The following is a 13466-nucleotide window of genomic DNA, read 5'->3' on the forward strand; positions in this document are numbered from 1 at the left end:
CTTGTCCTGATGATCATTGACACTGGAGCCAAAGGTACCGTGTGCACGTTGCCAGAAAACACATGGCATACCTGTAGGGGTCTATGTCTATATGTCTATATGTCTATCCACCTAATGAGGATGTGTGCTAGCACACCTGATTTCATATCAAAGTTAGATGTTTGTTATAGAAATTCGAAAGAAGTTATCTAAGGGCATTAATAAATAAATTAAATTGAAGTTGATTCTAAATACAATAAATGCCAAATAATGATATGGAAAGCTGTTAAATTAAACAATGTATATTTCTAGGGAAATAAAGAGCCCCCATCTAGAGTAAAGGGATGAGGTTTAAGATTAAACTCACCATGGGTTTGATGCGAAGTTCGGATTCTTCCTATTCTTGCAAACCTATGCACAGCTGATGTTGTCTTTTCCAACAAAGGGATCAGGAAACCTGGAATAAATTAAACCTTAAAGCAGATTTGCTCATCACTCTAAAGACATTTTCTATCTTTTACTCCAATAGACAAAAAAAGTAACATATAAACCTGGTCGGAGAACAGAAAAGTGTGCTAGAACAAAATATTAATGGGCATGTGTCTGTAATTCTCTTATACAGCCTTGAATAAAAATATAATTTTCAAAGACAATATAATAACTTAAATAATAAATTCCCAACGCGTTTTAATAAATCCGCTTCAGTGCATAATTCAAACTTTACTAGTTACATAAATATTAATATAATGTTACAGTTAATACATTATCCTGTCTTTATTTAAAGCTGTAGATGAAAACTACAGCAGTGAGAATTGTCTTTGGAAGGATACCTATGAACTGAATGGGGATCATATATGAAAATAAACCCACCAATGGACAATAACTCAGACATAAGTATATTTGCATGGAATAAAAACATTTGAAATATATGATACTAGAAATATATAGGGAATATTTTTGAGGTGTATTGGATTTGTAAGTTAAAAATAGTTATCCCTTTGGACTTAGCTGTAATGTGTTAATTCTCCATTCTTTCTGTTCATTGCACTTTGTTGTATGTTTTACCTTTTGCAAAGTGTCTGGGGGGAAAAATAAGCTGTCAGGTTGCTATACCCACTTCTGTCCACTAGATGTCATGTGTGCTCTGAGGAATATATATACGTTGAGTATTGTATCCAGCTATTGTCAAAGGGTTTGTATGATTGTTTCACCTATTTTATTTATGTTGCAGCAATTACAGCATCTATGTTCCTTGCTGACTGATAACAGCCTGTAATACATGTAATACATAGGGTTTTTTATGTCCTGTGTATACCAGCTGTCACATGATTGAGTAGTGAGTGTATGAGTTTCTCCTAAATCACGGTTACAGCTGTGTGAGATTAGCCTTAATCATAGGCACTATAGTGTGAACCGACTCTACTACCACTGCTGCTGATTTCTAATAAATCCTCCTGCTGTTTGCACGCTATTTTGCAGACTTTGTCCCTCTAAGAGTTATACCTTATAACGTACCAGAAGGTGGCGCTGTAAGTGGAGGATTTCATCTCTACCCACTGCCAGCTCACTACACATCGTTAAAAAAAAATGGCTTCGCAAAGGTTTATGGGCAATGTAGTTCTTCCAGGTTATGTCTTAGTTTGTGTTCTTCCGCTTCTCTTCTTTTTTCCCACAGCCTCAGACTGTAAATACGTCCACCTGTGCTAACCGAGCGCAACGTGAAGGAGTTTGGCTGAAGTGATTAATGAAGGGCGCAGCCACCTGATTAGTTTAGTGACGGAACTACAAATCCTAGGATGCCTTGCGGGGCCAAACCACGGCAGGATTTAAAGGCTCAGTACGAGCCGGAGATAATGCAGCAGGTTGGTTAGGGGCTTTTTACTGCAATATACGTACGTATTTAAATGAGTGTGTAGGGAAAAACCAATGACATGGTGAGACATGACAAGAGTGAGAAGACCAAGCCATCATCCCAAAGCAGTGTGATAGAAGGTACAGTACATTGCAAGCCATGAAATCCTAATGCAATGCATGATGTGTGAATGCTGGCAGCATGAAATCCTCATTTATTGGGGGGCTGACATATCTTCATCCTATTGGAGATTACATGGTGGGCCTGGGGTAATGTAAAGGGGAATCCTGATATTTCCTCATTTATTATTGTTCTGTGCTGTTATTATTGGGTTGGATCATATAGTCAGGAGTGCTGCATAGTGGGTGCTGGTTGTGGAATAATGTGCAGAAATAATATTTGCAGACAGATTATGTAGGAGCACTGCAGATCATCTGCCAGGCATGCTGTGCCCACTCTGCCACCAAGGTGGGATCATTCTGCCATATGCTGTGCCCATGGCTTTGTCATTGTGTGGATGGGTGATTAGGTGTAATATGTATGCTGGACAGGTAGAGATCTGCAGCAATCCTCTAGCTGTTTGCAGAAGGTTTGGCCAAGCTGCCCTGCTGACTAGTCCTTGTCTCTGTGATCACATGTATTTGGGACCCCAGGGGTGCCACCTTCACCTCTCCCACCATTGCCTGGTACAAGCCATACAAACCCCGCTTACTGGATCACCTTTCTCATTGGAGCAGCTCCTTATCCCCGGGAACTTCCATGCCATATTTTAATAGCATTGCACCACAGGGCCTTTACCCCAATGCATGAAGGTGTGTTACTGGGAGGTGAAAGTGTAATGGATCATCTGTGTATATGTTATGGAAGCATGAACTCTTTACAATAATATTGTCCTGTGCTTTTATTTTGTTTTACTGTGTTATTGTATTATAAAGGAACTTTGTTACAGTAAACAGAACTATTTACTGCAAACACAAGTGAAGAAATGCCGATTGGTTCATGTTGTTGCTATGGAAACAGTGAGCCAATCATGCAATAGCTTTACACATTCTGTTAAAAAAAATCGAAGGAAATCATTGGCTTGCTGGAGTTTCCTAAATTTATTTCATTTTTGATATGGTTAGCAGATTTACTATTCCATCCTTTGTTCAGTAGCTGAGCTTTAGTTTAAAAATATTGGCATGGTTGTAGGTATATCACAAGTACATGCATTGACAACTTTTTTTTAATTTGTTGGAAATGGTGGAGTACCCTTGAGGGGGGTGCAAGAGGTGGCAGTAGTGTAATGGCAAAGGGTACTGCTTCAGTTTGTGAAGTTGGGTATATGTACTTCAGATTTAAACAAAACACACAATGAACACAAGGTTTCTAAAGACAGGGGACAGTGTGCAAGGCATGGCTTAACTCTCACTTAGTTCATCCCCGAAAATCTGAAAAGCTTATTAACACCTGAAAAAAGAAAAGATGTGGTATCAGTACGGTTTTTTTTTTTTTTTTTCATACTCCTACATTGTGAAAATATTTTGGCTGTGTATCTACATTTTGCCATTGAGCTGCAATTGAACAAATTATTTCTTTAGTGTGATGTACACTACATATGAGACCTTTCTAATAGCCAAGTGAAACTTTGAATACGTGTAGAATCCAAGTATGACCTATTTAGTACTTTAAGCTAAAACTTTCCTTATGTTTTTTCCTATATTCCTAAATGTAAAGGGAAGGTGGTATGTAAAATGGGCATCCCAGGTTCTTTCCATTCCTTTCCAGTGTTCTCCCCAGCCCCTTCTAACTGGGTGCATCACCCAGCACTTTTCAGTAACCACCCAACTGTTTTGCATAATTTATAGTTACACCCCCGAGTAACAAGACAAAGGTCAAAAGAGAAAACAGGTTTTAAATTTACCATAATTAGGGATTAAGTGGGGTCAAGTCAGACCCCATGCAGAAAGTCTTGAAATGTCCTACTTGCTTGAAAATGAGCATGCCAAAGTACAAACCTCCAAATACTTACTATTGTTTGTTTGGAAAATTGTTATACCAAGGCCTTTTAATGCAGTCTGTGTGGAGTCATCATACACACAACCTTTATTCCATATATGTGGAAAACTCATACAAACAAGCAGTATGTTGCATTTCCTAAGTTTCTGGAAGGTGCATAGCTGTTTATTTCATGTCATGTGTGGCTTATTTAGAAGGAAACAAATTCTTGAAGGTCACCTTTTCCCACATTATAATTATTAAATTAAACTTTAAAATAAGTCCTTTCTCACCTTTCTATCTGCTTACAATTTGATTGTTTTCATTCACAAAGATCCTAATACTGTAGAGTTGAATTTCAGTGGATGTCTAACCGCTTAGAAACCTTTACTGGTTGTTTATGTTAGAAGCATGGCAGTTTCCGAGATCTCTTGTTATTGTAATGTTCACAAAGTGAAACTACATTTCTCCATAATACAATACAACAGATAAAGGGGGCTGGTTTTCAAGTACTCTTTCTGATGGTCCTAAAATATGTAAGTATTCCATTTAATTTTATACACCTTTAGCTTTGAGTGAATAGAAAATGTAACTGGCATTCTGCTTCTCAAACCAGTATTCAGTAAGGTCAGGGGAGCTGAGTGGACTGTGTACATATTACTTAGCGGTGTAGTCCTGGTTTGTCAATCTACTGGTTGCACAACTATGTGGCCCCTTCTGTGTTTGTCCAGGTGTCAAGCAGTCCCTATAGATTTACAATTGAGGGGGCTAACTATATGTTCTACAAGATTAGGGTCAGATAAATATTATTTGCTCAGTCCATTCACTTTACTATTATTTCACTTTAAATCCTTAGCTTTTTGCTAGTTGTGTCGGTCTTTTTTAAGAAAAACTGTTAAGTAGAATTAAAGCACATCTGAAGATCAATCTTTTTAACTTGTGGAGAGCATGATAATGAGTCAGAGCCCCTGTCATATTTTATCATTCTTCTTTATATAGCGCCTACATATTACGCAGCGCTGTACATTAAATAGGTCTTGTAAATAATAGACAGATACAGACTGTGACACAGGAGGAGCAGAGGACCCTGCCCCAAAGAGACTACAATTTAGGAGGTGGGGGAAGTATCGCACAATAGGATATTTTATTGTTTTGTGTAACCCTTACAGAGAGTCACCATCTTTATTTGTTGCTGGAAATATAAGTGAGGGGAATGCCATAAGCCGGAGTTGTCATAGGAAAAATGTTTCTGTGTCTCTGAAGGTGTTTGTCCTTATTGCGTAAGCCTTTTTTCTTGCTTCCTGTTGCATTAGGTCTTTTAACATTGTACAAAATAGTAAAATAATCTTGCTTTAATTCTTACTTTCAAATTTTGTGTGTTTATGTGGACAGCGTGCTTCCATTCTGATGGTATAGTATACATATCTTATTAGCGCCGATTCCATACCTTTGGGAAAGGAAATGCTAACCCGATATAAGGCAACCAACCAGTATTGGTGAGTATCATATCATAGGTTTGAAGAAAAGGCAATTATTTTCTTTACTGCTAGTGCCACAGGGAACAATAAATATAACCTATAGAAACAGTGGTGTAATGGTTTCATTTCAAGGTTACAGTGGTGTGCTTAGAATTAAATATTTCATCACAAAACCGTAAAGGATGCTTCACTGCATAGCTGACTCCGATGGTCACCTCTGTGAGGCTGTAGACTAATTGATAAGAAGTAAGTAGGTGTATTCAGACATCTGGTTCACAAACCTTTACTAGACAGTCCCAAGAGCTTGTTTGTGTGTAACTAATGTAGTCCAGGCTTTAGGCAATGTCAGCTGTAGTATCCATCTCTTGATGTTTTGTTAGCGCTCTTACCACTGATAAGCTCAACACTATAACATGGGGTAACTTCCAATTCCACAGTGAAGCAAATGAGACTATACCTGCTATGAAAAACTGAATTTTAGAAACTTGGATTTCTCAAGGTTCTTTGCATTTGGAAAGTGTGCCTATGTAAAAAAAAATATTTTAATAAGCTTAAAGGTCTTGGGAGTATAATTAGGTGGTTAAGTGTGTAATGTCTTGTGTCAAGGTAGCCTGACCCAATAGCTGTAAAGTTGTAGTGCCCAGCATGGGGAAAATGTTGGATGTGAATATTGGTTAAAAAAGCGAAAACATCACATTTCAGGGGACCCGTGTTCTGGAAGAGGTGTTTTTTTTTTTTTTTTTTAGCTAAAGACTTTTTTGCTGGGACAGATCTTACCATCAGTGTCTCAATTAAAAGAGATTCCGCTATTCCTGTTCTACTATCGGGGATTTCCCATCACTTTTAGTCCTAGTAACAAAGGACACCAGGACAAATGGAGAAGGTAAATTTTGGGAAGGACAGGAAAAATCCTTCCGTATCCAAAACAAAAAAAGTTTTGCCTTTTCATACACTTTAGGATATACAAGCCCACAAATCATGAGTCTAGTTTATATCTTCAGAGTATTTTCTGACTGTATGCATTACATTTAGTAGAACATTAAGTCTTTCAACTTGTTTCAGACTAGTCTCAAGAAAAAGTGAACTTTTGCAAAAAAATGAACTGGCGTTTGCTGTATCTTGTTGATCTGTTGCCAGTCGGCCTTTTGTCGTCATTACTTTGGCGTACGTTGGAAGTGTCAGTAAAGGGTCTGGAAGCACGCAGAAAAAGGAAGTGTTCTGGGGGGATCAGGAGCCATGTTTTTAATCTAAATATCTAAAGGGCAAATGTAGACAGGCTCTAAATGCATGAGAATCATTTGAGATGCATTCTTATTGACTTGTTCAAAATTGAAATTCTGTATTCCACATCTGTCAAACATGCTTCCAAGTGGATGTCAAAGGAAAAACACAAATTTCTGTGTACACTGGCCCAGGGGGATAATCGGAGAGTCTGTCTGCACTCTACCAGAAAATTTAAGGAAATAGAAACTGCCAGGAATCTTGTTAGCCGTACACTTAAAATTCTAGTTTCCAAACTCCTAAGTTTACTAGCTAATCAATACTTTCGGCTGATAACCCAAAACAAAAATGACAGACCAGGAGAAAAGTCACAAGTCCTTAATCTAATTATTTTTGTCTGGCACACTTCTTTATTGTAGTTCACTGCATTAAAATATGTCTTTATTCTTTTTGTATTAAGGCAGGCTACCAGTCTATTTAAAATAATTAGTCTGCCTTAACACCTGAAAATGTTCAATGATAACACAAGTACATTAATGGCAGACATAGTGAATCTGGTCTTATGGACGTTAGACATAAGATTTTGGCAGGGGACAGGCTACAAAAAAAACTTGTGCATGTCAAACTCGAAAAGCATTGTCTGACTGCATGTCCCCTCAGCCTCAGCAGGCAAGTTTCATTGACGTCAGTTTCCATTATATAATATGGACTACAATTTTATTAAGCAGGGTGGGGTAGCGGAAAGTGGATCACACTGCACCAGATTACACCTTGCAGTTGTTACTGTGCACAGAAAATGAACAGGTTCTCTTTAAATCAAAGCAATTACTGTACATGTTTCTGTGTAAAACAACCCTGCTTTTTCTTCTCTGCAAATCTTTTCATGATCTTTATTATACAAAGAAATGTATACGTTCATATTTTTTACCTATACTGTATGTGTCCCTTAATAAAGGTATGGACAATATATACATGTTTCCACTCACTACAGGTTTTAAATGTGCGGTTTTCTGTGTCCTTTTCGTGTTTCCCATGGAAGAAAAAATGCCATGAATGTGATGCCAGGAACAGGAGGTCTGCTGCATGCTGAAGCATTAAATATTTGTAGTCCCAGCAGCTCCTGAGTGGGTGTATCACAGAAACAGCCTTTCCTCTCACTAGCGTATTTTGTCAATATAAGACTACAGAGGAAGCAAACCTTGACAACAAAATACATCTATATTCACAGAACAAGCTGTTTAATTACCTTGTGTTTCAATATTACCAGAAGACAAATATTGTTACATGCCCTGTACATGAGTGTAATTGGAATGTACAGTAAAGTGTATTGACCTTCAGTCAAAGTTGAAAATCATTAATTGAGATGCACACAGTATGGTTAAACCCTGCTTGAGGTTGGTTGTAAGAAAAAAAAGTTCTTATATTCGGCAAATGCAAGTGCGTGATGTAAAAAATAAAAAGCAGTATACGAGTTTTCACATTGTCCCAACCTGGCCATCCAAGGCACGCTCATTGGTGCCATTACTTTCTTTCCCATGCTTCTTTGCCTTGCAAGCAGTTTGTCTTATGGGAAGGGCGTATGCCCAAACATTGCCAGACAAATATGGGGCACAATTAATATGAGCATTGAGTTCCTAAGCTGTCATCTTGCCAAGGACCTTGTCTTACTGATTGATATAAATAGGTCATTACGTTTCTAGGCCTCCCCCGAACCCACACTAAAATAAATTTTGTATATACAAATTAGAAAATGGGAATTATCTGTCACACTTGAGCACTTAAGTCCCTCCTAAACCTTCCTTACCAAACAATGTTAACATTGGTAAGATTAAAGTGGTCCGGAAAATGTAACTATTGTAAAATTCAGATATATGTATTGTGCCTAGGCAGTACCTTAAAAATATTGCTTGTCCTGAAGTATACTGCACTTCATGGATTGTAAATATGCCTAAACACTAAGACTAAAGACTATAAGACTAAAAACTAAGTATGAAGAGATTAGAACTGAGATTTGGTGATGTCCGTACTTTGTTGCGCACTCTTGTTTTTTTTGCTGGAGGCTTTGACGTGAGAAAGCAAAGGCCTGCATCTACCACACAGGGAACCAGTGCAGAACACTGCATGGTATATCAAAGATTGAAAATCGTCTACAACGAGACCCTTAGACAAAGCTGCTGACTTGTACTTTTCTTCTGCACACAACTTCCACAGTTCAGTCCCTCTTTAAAGATTTTTCAGCAAACCTTTAAGTAAACCTGCTTTGTATGTTTAAGGCAAACCCAACAGATTTACTCTAGCTTCTGCCCTTCCCAGCAGTATATATTTGTTTTTTTCCTCCACTTCTCTCATGTGACAACACTGTTTCTTTGTGACCGGTGAATTAGATACTCGGGGATGTCACACTGGGACCTGGAAAGAGTTTTAAGCCCTGGAAAAACACTGACCGTCCTGGATCAACAGTAGTGGAAAGGGAACAATGTGTGCAGCTATAGGTAACTGAATCATGCATGTGTTCACTTTTAAGAAACCTTGTATTTTTTTCTATTCATAACAAAAGTTTTAGGTAAACAAGATAACTGCCCCTTATACAACTCCTAATTTGCCCTCCCTTTTTAGGCTTAGGACCCCCTTTCCTAATTGGAGTGTAACTTTTAGCTTGGTCTTTGGGGCAGAGCCAACTCAGGACCAAGACATTTTTTGGGTTACCCTATATGCTATCCTTTGCCTGATTAACCATTAATGATTTGGCACCAATGTCACTCCCTACTATTGGTTGTAGTTCTGATACTACAATTTGTAGCCCTGGATTTCCTCAGCTAACTCCTTCATCCATAAACTTTTCCCCCTGAACCACTAGAATCACCCCTCCTACATTGCTTTATAGTGCTCACATATACTGCATTAACATAATCATCCCCAGCAGCAGGCAGTTTATTGAAACATTTTCTCTTCTCTGGACGAATTTGATCTTCCCTATGGAATTAGCACAGAGTTAAGTAATTTAATTTCTCTGCAGCAATGGTACCTTACACTGCATACAGCATGGTTTATCTGCTGACCCTGATTCTGCTCTCACTTTTTTTCTGCTTGAGCTATTGCTAGATCAATGCCTTTAAAAACAAAAAAACATGCTCTGTGTACTGCAGAGGGGGACATGAATATGTGAAGCATTTACACAGTAAATGTAAGCAGGATTTGTCGGATAATGCGAGCTGCCTTTTCTTTGCTGCAGTCTTATTTAAGGTTCATTACCGTGTAAGACTGAGGAAGTCAGGACTGTTTGGTATCTCTTTGCAATAGCAGGAGGGTTCAGTGAACCCTGTGACAGCTTTTCTTACTTTGCAGCACTGAATGTGTTTTCCATTCCAACATATAGAAATATGCAGTGTTTTAGCTGGGTTCAGTACTGGTAGTATGAAAAAAGTCTGCTTTGTCATTGATTACTATTTTATTTCTTTTTTTATGTTCATAGTGCTAGAAAGGAAAGCAGTAGTTTGATTACAAACACATCGTTCATACGCTTTTATAAATCAGTCCTGTTAGTGTTTACTATTGCCTCTTGAAAAGTCTGCATTAAAATATCTACAGTGGGCAGCAATGTTTGCTCAATGGATAGCACTCACCTTTGCAGCACTAGGTCTCCGTTTCGAATGTCAACCAGGACACAATGGGTTTGATTTATTAAAGCTCTCCAAGACTTTAGAAGATATAATATTATGGCAGAGAATGGGTGATCTATCAATATTGGGATGTATCTGGCCCAAGATTGAAAACCTTTGCCAAGTAATATTAAATGATTTTAAGAAATCTATTCTAGGCTTACTGGATCACCCAGGTTCCCCCATGATACTCTTTCTTCTCTAGACATGGCATACTTTAATAAATCAGGCCCTTTATCTGCAATAAGTTTGTATGTGCTCCCTGTGTTTCCTTGGGATTCCCCCCACATCCCAAAAACATTCATTTGGGTTAATTGGCTTCCCCTAATAGTTATCCTTATACTGTGTTGGTGACATATGACTGGGGTAGGGACATTATATTGTGAGCTACCTGAGGGACAATTGGTGACATGACTTTGGACTTTGTAAAGCATTGTGTAATATGTCAACACTATATAAATACAAGATAATAGTAATTTACATATGTAATGCCATTTCCTGAGGTCCTCTTTAGAACACCTTAGAACAAATGTGCACTGTTCTGGGTAAATGAACAGGTTTGGTGTAAAGAAGGCACCTTTTTAGGCTTGTACTTTTGCCCACATTTAAATACTCTAAAAATTGCAATCCCTCCACATAGCCAATAAGATTTCTCTTACTGATTACTTTGTCAGTATTTTGTATGCTTAATAAAGGTAATCCCAGTATCTTGTTTTTGTGAATTTCAACTTTTAGTTAGAGCTGTGATAGCTATTTTTATTTGTATTAACCCCAATGGCTAATTATGAAGTTAAATAAAAAAAAAAAAAAAAAAAAAAAAACTCCTAAATGTATTCAAGTTTGATAATAGTTTCACTTTTTTCACATTTTTCCTTCTGTAGATTATGCAGGATTGCTTCTTTTGGTTTTCCATTGTGAGAATTCTCCTCTCGGAAAGATTGCATACACAAAGTAAGCAAAATGAAAAACAATGCGCTCCTTCAGCCTAACAAACTTCCACTCATTTAACCACTTTCTGTGCACTCCAACATTGCTGCTTCAGCTACACTACACAGATCATCAACCCCATACTGTCCCTACCACTACTGACATCCAAAGGTCCTACATCTTTTTCCAACACTGTTCCACCTCCGTGTGTTCATTGCCATTGATGTAGCCATCGTACTGAGCCCTCCAAACCCCTCTTTGCATAAAGCTTCTATACCTTTCTAAAATCTATATTAAACAGCACCCATCACATAACTATGCCTAAGCCCATCACCCATTTCCTTTCAATGGTCACAAGGATACTTATATTTCTCTGCAAACATATTGATAACTGGTCCCAGACTGTCTGTCTCTGATATGAATTTTAGCTGGCTTCAATGCTGGATTATAAAAATATCTGCTCATACCAGGACTGTAACAAAAATATGAATAAATTGTCTGATCCCTTTATACTCTAACCTCAGCATTGCTCATCCACTGATTTTTACAGTGTCCCCACCAACATAGCCATCTGCCAATCCATACAGTCTCTGCTGCCACCATAGCCATTTTTCCGATCACTCCACACACTCCGTGTATCATTCCTCCACTATTCCACCTTCATACGATGGGACTTCCCTACATAGATCATGTCTACACTATCTTACAATGTATGACACCAGATATTGTCTGAACTCTTTACACATTCTCCCCACTTCTCCATACAGACTGTTCAACATACACATGTTCCTGATACCTCCCTGATTATCTGTTCTCAATTGCTTCAATTCCATGCAGTGATGTCCCCAACCATAATCCTCTTCCTGATCACCCCACATTATTAGCTGCTGCATCCTACTTCATTGTTCCTTCTCCATACCGTGACCTCAACACCTTTGCTTTCTGCACAATTGTTCCAAGCACTGTTTAATATCCATACCCATGGTGTCACCAACATACACATCCCTGCAAACACACTTGTCCATATCCCCATCACCATAGTCATCTGCCTTTTAGTTTTATACCTTTTTAAACAATAGAATAATAAAATGTAACACAATTTGCCCTAAACAAACTTCAACATTATTCTTGAATACATATATTGAAACTGTCTTGCTACAAAAAATATTCTCCCTCTTCCCTATTTGTTTTTAGTTCCTACCATAATTAATAAATATAAAAAGTTAGAAGGCATTAAACATTACCATTAAAATTATGCCTGTTGATTTGCAGCTTTCCCCTTCCTGTGTGGGGATTACTAAATTCACCTAAAGCTACGTACACACGTCAGATTTTTATCGCCCGATAATCGGCATCGGGCGAAAATCTGCTGTGTGTACAGTCGGTGTCGTCCATCGTCCGGACGACCGACCTGCCGGATCCATGGACGACAGCCGATCCTAATGAAAGGGAAGGGGAGAGCGCGCAGCAGGGTGCCGCTCCATCGCTCTCCCCCTCCCCTCTCCATAGAGCATGAACGGTGCTCTATCTACAGCACCGTTCATGCATCGTGCACTCCCTTGTCGTTGGAAAGGATCGTGAAAGATCCTTTCCAACGACAAAAATTGCAAGTGTGTACGCAGCTTTAGAAGTGTGAATAGTCTTTCACCAACATGAGGTGGCAAGATAAGGTGCATAATCTTATCCATATGTGCTCTCTTCCTTTATACTGACTTACAAAATTTTTAGCTGCTGTGAGTAATGCAGATGGTTCTTCATTATTTATTCTTTTGCCTGCAGTAGAAGCAGGAAGAATATGGTTGGTGAGAACAAAGCAGTGTTCACATACAATATTTTTTAGATAAAGGTCATCTGGGTACACATTTTTACAGCAGAAACAATTGCTTTAGTAATGTATTTTTATAGGAAATGTCATTAATTATTTGACACTTTTGAGTTTCTATACACAAAAGCACTTCTGCTGCAACAATACTGTTGAGTGTAAAGTACCTGGGGGTGCCAACTATTACCTGAACTAGTGCTTCAGGTATTGAGGGGCTGGGGAGAACACAGTATATATACAGTTATGTCCAAAAATTTTGGACAGACAACGTTCTCGAATTTTAGTTCTGTACATTACCACAATTAATTTCAAATGAAACAACTCCGATGCAGTTGAACTGCAGACATTCAGCTTTAATTCAGTGGGTTGAACAAAAAGATTGCATAAAAATGTGAGGAACTAAAGCCTTTTATTTTTTTTACACAATCACTTCATTTCAGGGGCTTTAAAGTAATTGAACAATTGATTTAAAGGATATTTCATGGGCTGGTGTGGGCAATTCCTTCGTTATGTCATTATCAATTAAGCAGATAAAAGGCCTGGAGTTGATT

General features: G+C 38.2%; 1 protein-coding gene across 7 annotated transcripts in view; it reads left to right on the forward strand.

Annotated features, from left to right (window-relative positions):
* The first annotated feature begins 1650 nt into the window (after positions 1-1650).
* Positions 1651-13466, forward strand: part of ASPHD2 (aspartate beta-hydroxylase domain containing 2) — a 33236-nt gene continuing 21420 nt past the window's right edge. For 2 of the 7 annotated variants that reach the window (XM_072415426.1, XM_072415430.1), the window contains exons 1-3: positions 1850-1971; positions 8892-8999; positions 11048-11117. The gene's annotated coding sequence lies outside the window, so the exon portion shown is untranslated. Of the gene's footprint in view, positions 1972-8891; positions 9000-11047; positions 11118-13466 lie in introns of all 7 variants that reach the window. The other 5 variants (XM_072415432.1, XM_072415428.1, XM_072415429.1 and 2 more) reach the window with 5 other exon arrangements.

The sequence above is a fragment of the Pyxicephalus adspersus genome, chromosome 6, assembly GCF_032062135.1.
Source record: "Pyxicephalus adspersus chromosome 6, UCB_Pads_2.0, whole genome shotgun sequence".
Classification (NCBI taxonomy): Eukaryota; Metazoa; Chordata; class Amphibia; order Anura; family Pyxicephalidae; genus Pyxicephalus; species Pyxicephalus adspersus.